Here is a 6,369-nt window from a genome sequence, read left to right on the forward strand (position 1 = left end):
TTGAAAGATACGGGAGAATTCTTGAGTATGCAAGATCAATATTTGGGAGTTTGCGGAAGTTTTGAGTGATGTGGAAAGATAAATTGGGCTCAAATTGAAGAAACATTGAAGAAAAATGGGCTAGAAGCTGATTGGACTCGAACTGGGCCAACAGATTAGCTGTGGGGGCCCAAGACGTGAAGAAGCCTAAAATTCCCGTCAGTACCCGCGGCCCGCGTAAGATTCCCCGTGGCCCGCGTGGATTCCTGACAAGGGCAATTTCGGGATTTTGCTTAGAGCTCTATATTGGGAAGGTTGGTGTGCCTCTTTAGCATAATCTTGGAGATCCGATTTTGAGCTTTTCTCTCTGGAGTTTGGAGTGCTTTTGAAGGCCAAGAACACCTCAAGAACATCTTCTTTTCACCTCTTGAATCTTGTCAAATGTTTGGTACAATCTTATCTAACTTTGTTCATTTGAGTTTAGCCATGCTTGGCTAAACAAATCTTGGTTGACTTTTTGTTGAATCCTTTGAACTTTTGTTGGATGTTGAAGAATCTATGAACTTGTTCTTGAATCTTTATGGAAATGTATTGTGTTTCATCATATTATCATTACTAGTATGTTTTTATTCATGAGTTTAAATATGTTTGTGGTGATTAGTTGGCTAATTTCTTGATTAAGTAAATGATCCTCAAATTAGCAAGCAACAAGTGATTTTTGTGTTGTTTTTGCTTCACACAATCATAAAAACAATTCCTCCAACATGGTAGTGAAAGCAATTGACTCCTCTTGGATTTGGTGATTTTTTGGTTCTTAATGCTAGTTGACTTTCACTAATTACATGCTATTTGGAATTAGTGACTTTGACTAAGGAAATTGTTATGAGCTTCTCTAGCCATTTCAACAATTAAGAAAAGTCTAGGTAATCTCAAGCTCCTTGGATTACTATAACCAAATTAAGGATTTAAATCAAAGTATTACACTATTGGATTCTAATGATATATTCATCAAAAGTCAAAGTGAGGAAACTTTAAGTCAACCATCTCTCCCTTATTGATTTTACATCAAACTCTTATTTTTGTTGCATTTGTCTATTTAAATCATAGTTAACTCTAGTTTGTTTCAGGTATTTCAAAACACCAAACCCCCCCCCCCCCCCCATTTTATTTTTATTGTCATTTTACAAGTATTTTTACAAAGAGATTTTTCATAGAGTTATAAATTGAACCAATCTCCGTGGATTCGATCCCTTTACCACTATACACTATTTTAGTGTGTAATATTTAGGGTTATTATTTGTGTTGGCCTCGACAACCACCAGTTGCGTAGCGATCATCAAATATCTCCATTATCGCAGTCTTGATATAACCGAACATCTCCAAAATCTGACCCCAAACGATAGCAACCACCTCCTCATGGATGATCTCCCTAACACGGTCCTCTGACAACCTAGCCCTTCCTGATTGCTAGCTCCCGATCCCAACCCACATCCGGTCTCAAATCGTCTCGTAACCACCATACTGAAAATACCTCAGGAAGATATCAAATAATCCACATAAATAACAGCGAACCAACTCCCAAAAAATCCCTAGGGGTTGTGACTCCCTCAATACGCATACAGATCCTCTGCTTTCAGTAGTATAGGCCCATACTACCTTCCACACCTACTCGTGTTTGTCTCAAGGACCATCACAACACCCTAACAATACTTATAAGCATAAACGAATACATTGTCCTCACTCCTAGAGGAAAAGCTTAACATTTCACTACTGGTATGTGACATCCCCAATTTCACGGCCATAAAAGACCGATTTTGTTTATGCTTGTTTGAAAATCAGAGTAATATTTTACATAAAAGTGTTACGGAATTTGTTCCCAAAATAAAAATATGATAAATATTTATCAAAGCATTTCCGTAGAAATGTATTTCATTAAAAAGACTATGGATGTCATGTTCGATACAGATCAAAAGCATAAACAATACATTATAAGCCTTACAACAGTTATTTACAACTACTGGCCTATAATCCAAAAATCCCTCATCATCATCCAAATTATGCTCTAGGTCCACTACCTGTAAAACAGAAAGCTGAGTGGGTCAGGCTTGGGAGCCTGTTGAGCATATATGGTTTCAACCCACAAATAATAATAAATTTATTAATTTCATCGATCAACAATAAATTTATTAATTTCATCAAATCAATAATAACCTTGATTACCCATTCCCGTTATCCTCACGTTACGTCCCTAAACACCTATACAAGGGACCTAGTCTAAGGATTTTATCATCGGGATGGACTTTACTGCTAAGGGGATTCCTTAGCCATATATATCCGTAAGGCAACCATGACGGGGATGGAGTACACCGGTGAACATCAAGTCCACAAACACATATAGGTTGCGAGCCTGCTAGCGTTCCACTAGACTGTCTAGAAGAGTCTGTGGTCGTCATCCATACTCCGCTAGATGACTGGAACAACAACAACATCGAGGCCTCTCATCATTTTAACACACATCAACTATTTCGTCTACCCATGGTTTACCCAACAAATTTGTAGATAAAATACATATACAGTTTATAATTTGTATAAAACATTTATTCAACAGTCATCTCAAATAAACAATCAATATAATTACACATAACACGTATTTTATAGAAAATACTTCATATCTATGTGTAAGATGAAAGTGACTATACACTCACATGATTTGATGATAATCGGACAGCAATTCGTTCCTAAAAAATGGTCGTTTCTGATAAAACCGGGAGTTTTATTAAGAAACCGGGCTCTGCGATGGTTGGAGCTTCAAAACCAAAAAGATAAAATTTTCCGGGTCTTCGGGCACTTCGGGACGTATTCCGGGCTTTAAAAATGATATCAGGGCTTCGGGGGAAGTCAAAATAGTCAAAATATAAGTTTAGGGGTGAAAAATGTCAATTTTCCAAAAGTACCCGGGAGATCTCGCAACCCCCCTATTTATAGGGTGCGAGACCAAGGTTTGGTTGGCTGAGAAGGCTCCACGTAGCGGCTACGAGGCTCAGACACGAAGGGAAGACGTGGTTGCGAGGGGGCGAAGCGCGTGGCAGCAGCGAGGGCGAGACACGGAGGCCATTCATGTGAGACCGAGACAGGTGGCGAACCCGCGTCAGATCCGGACTTGGCCACGACTCGGTGACGTAGCAGCTTCAGCAACGAGGCATTTTCGCGAGAAGGGTGACGTGGCCAACTCCTATTCATGCGGATTTTTCGAAAATTGCACCCAAAACTTCTAAAATTCATAACTTTTGCATACGAGCTCCGTTTTTGACGTTCTTTATATGCACGCGTAGGCGGGAATATATTCTACAACTTTCGTTTAAACTTCGTTGGCTAATTTTGACATTAATTTTAATATTATTATTTTTAACAGACCGGGACAGGAAAATCCATTAAAAATTCATAACTTCTTCATCTGACGTCCGTTTTCGTCATTCTTTTTACCGTTGTACTACTATTGACGAGACCTTCGATTCTCGTTTAGGTTGTGTCGGTTAAATATCGCTCGATCTTAAATTCGAGTATTTAGCTGTCTACTGCTAAGCTAAAACTTAGAAAAATCATAACTTCCTCATACGAAGTCAGATTTGGACGTTCTTTTTATCAAAATTCTCGGCTTAACGAATACTATGAATTTTTCTTAGATTGTTAAGGCTAAAAAGCACTTTATCGTAAGTTCACTTTTTATGCTTCCCGGTGCCGTGCCGGTTCCGTCGCGAAACTTCGGCACATCATAACTTCTTCGTTATGACTCGGATTTCGGCATTCTTTATATCTCCGGAATCCTTGTTTTGGCCACTACAACTTTCTTAAAATATATCGGCTTTTTCTACTATTTATTTTCAATGCTTATTTTCATTATTAATTAATTAAATCATAATAATTAAGCAAATAAGCATATAATTCACATGATATTCACATAATTCCTCTTTATTACTTCAAAATGAGTTACAAAGGTTGACCTAGACTATTACAACATTATTAATGCTTTTAGCCCAGAAACACGAGCGTTACATGGTCGACTGACCCCTCATGACTCATACAGGAAACTTCCACCAACCCTATAACACCCATGTATGCTAGCCATACATAACATTTGACCCTATAGACATCTAAATATCTGATCCTACCCTCATCCCTTCATCAAACAAGAATAGGAAATAAGGCTAAACCAAACATTCTCAGTCTATAAGATCTTAGTTATGTATAAACTGGATGTATACACTAAGCATCTATAGCAATGATGTCAATTTCATATAAGGAAAGGCCCTAGGCTATCAGGCATAATATAATCTGGCAATTCTATCATGCAAAAATCCTAAAGATCCCTCGCCTATCACTAGCATGTTGTTCTATCATATCACAATATCAATTAATAGCACGGTATTTTTGGGGTCTACCTACTGGCTTCGACTAATCGTACACTTCGAATCCTCCTTTAGTAATTGAAAATCGTTTGAAAAATTATTTTGGAAACCTTTTCCTTAGTTTGAGACTGGATTCACATGAGTGTTCCTCCAATTCACTCAGACCAAGGCTTTAATATCGACTTGTAGCATCCATAAAATTTTGAACATTTTAAAACTTTTAGATAAATCCAAAACCATCATTTATTACATATTGTTTTCAAAATAAGTTTCACATTAGAGTTTTCCTAGAAAACATAACACAAAACATGAGGAGGTGCATGATCAAGCCTTTGCCTTCCCACGATTATCTGAAGTACATGAAACATAGCCAAAAACTTTAAGCCCAAAGCTTAGTGAGTCTTCCCCAAAATACCATCACATAAACATAACCAATAACAACATGCATAAGGAGCCTTCAGCTTGATCGGACCGCCTCGCAGGGCCTTCAGCCTATCTGGACCGCTTCCGAGCCTTCGGCATGACTGAACCGCCTCACAGTACCTACAGCCTATCAGGACTGCTCATCAGGCATTCGGCCTGACTGGACCACCTCGCATGGCCTACAATCTATCCAGACCACTCTGGGTCTATTGGCCTACAACACAAAGCGGGACCGCCTCAACCCAACCATACACACACATACATGTCAACATATATACATATATATATATATATACACACATATATATATAACACCCCGATTTCCTGGATCTAGAAACCAGAGGATTTAGTGCAAGTTGAAGTTCCTACTCGATGAGTTGGAGGGATGGACTCGACGAGTTGAGGTTGAGAGATGAAACCCTAATTTCTCGTATGTGCGAACTATTTAAAAGATCGTAAGTCCTTTACCCCGCCTCCTTTACCACCTTCCATGTCCAAAGAGTAACCCTAGCAAGCTAAGTGTGTGTGTGTGTGAGAGAGGCCAAAAATGTGTTTTTGGAGCATTCCTTGAAGAGGCTTGAGGACCTAGAGGCTTGGAACAAGGGAAAGCTTGTAGATCCAGCATCTACATCGTGTTGGGATCCAGTAGGAGGTAAAAAGTATCTACCTTGGATTTCCATTCCTTGGATCTCTTCTTAGTGGGTGTATGGGATTTTTTGTGCAAAATGAGGGCCATTCTCGATTTAAGCTTGCCCAGAGGGTATAAGTTTCAGATATGGACTTCTCTAGGTCCCATGTGCATAAAGCTTCAAGCTTTATGAAGCTTTGACCCGCCTTCATGTCCTAAACCCCTTCTTGAGCTTAGTTTTGGGTGATTTAGCCTTGGGAGGCCTTGAATGATCGTAAAGTTAGCAACTTTACGTGGTAACTCCATCCTAAGAGGTTGGATCTGGAGTTTGAAGCATTAGAATCGACTGGAATAAGTGCAATGAGAAAGGGGTTGAGGAACTCGACGAGTTGGGCATCTAACTCGACAAATTGAGTTGGGTTTTCCCGTTTCTGGTTTCAGAGTGAATTCGACGAGTTAATGAGACCACTCGATGAGTGGTTAGGGTTTTCCCCGGTCTTCTAGACTCTACATGGACTCGACGAGTTGGCTAGCAACTCGGCAAGTTGACTCGGGTTTTTGTGATTTCTGGGTACTGAGGACTCAACGAGTTCATGAGTTGCACTCGACGAGTTGAGCCAACATGGATTGTTGACTTAAGTGCTGAATCTCGTTGACTTTTAGGGTTGGTTCAAATTGTAGACTTTGGAAATTATGTAGGGGTAAAATGGTCTTTCACCATTTTCGGAGATTTAGTAGAGGAATTAGCTTAACGTGTTATAGAATTGTTAAGTAGAGATGATTGTGATATGTGTAGGCAGAGTCTAGACCAACGGTTCAAGTGTGGGATATATTGCTTTACTCCGCGAGGTGAGTCTTCTCACTATATTTACCTGAGTGGTAATGTTGTGTGACCGGAGGGTCTTATTTGAGTTATCGATCGGAGGGTCCTAT

Source organism: Lactuca saligna, chromosome 9, assembly GCF_052625555.1.
Source record: "Lactuca saligna cultivar CGN05327 chromosome 9, ASM5262555v1, whole genome shotgun sequence".
Lineage (NCBI taxonomy): Eukaryota > Viridiplantae > Streptophyta > Magnoliopsida > Asterales > Asteraceae > Lactuca > Lactuca saligna.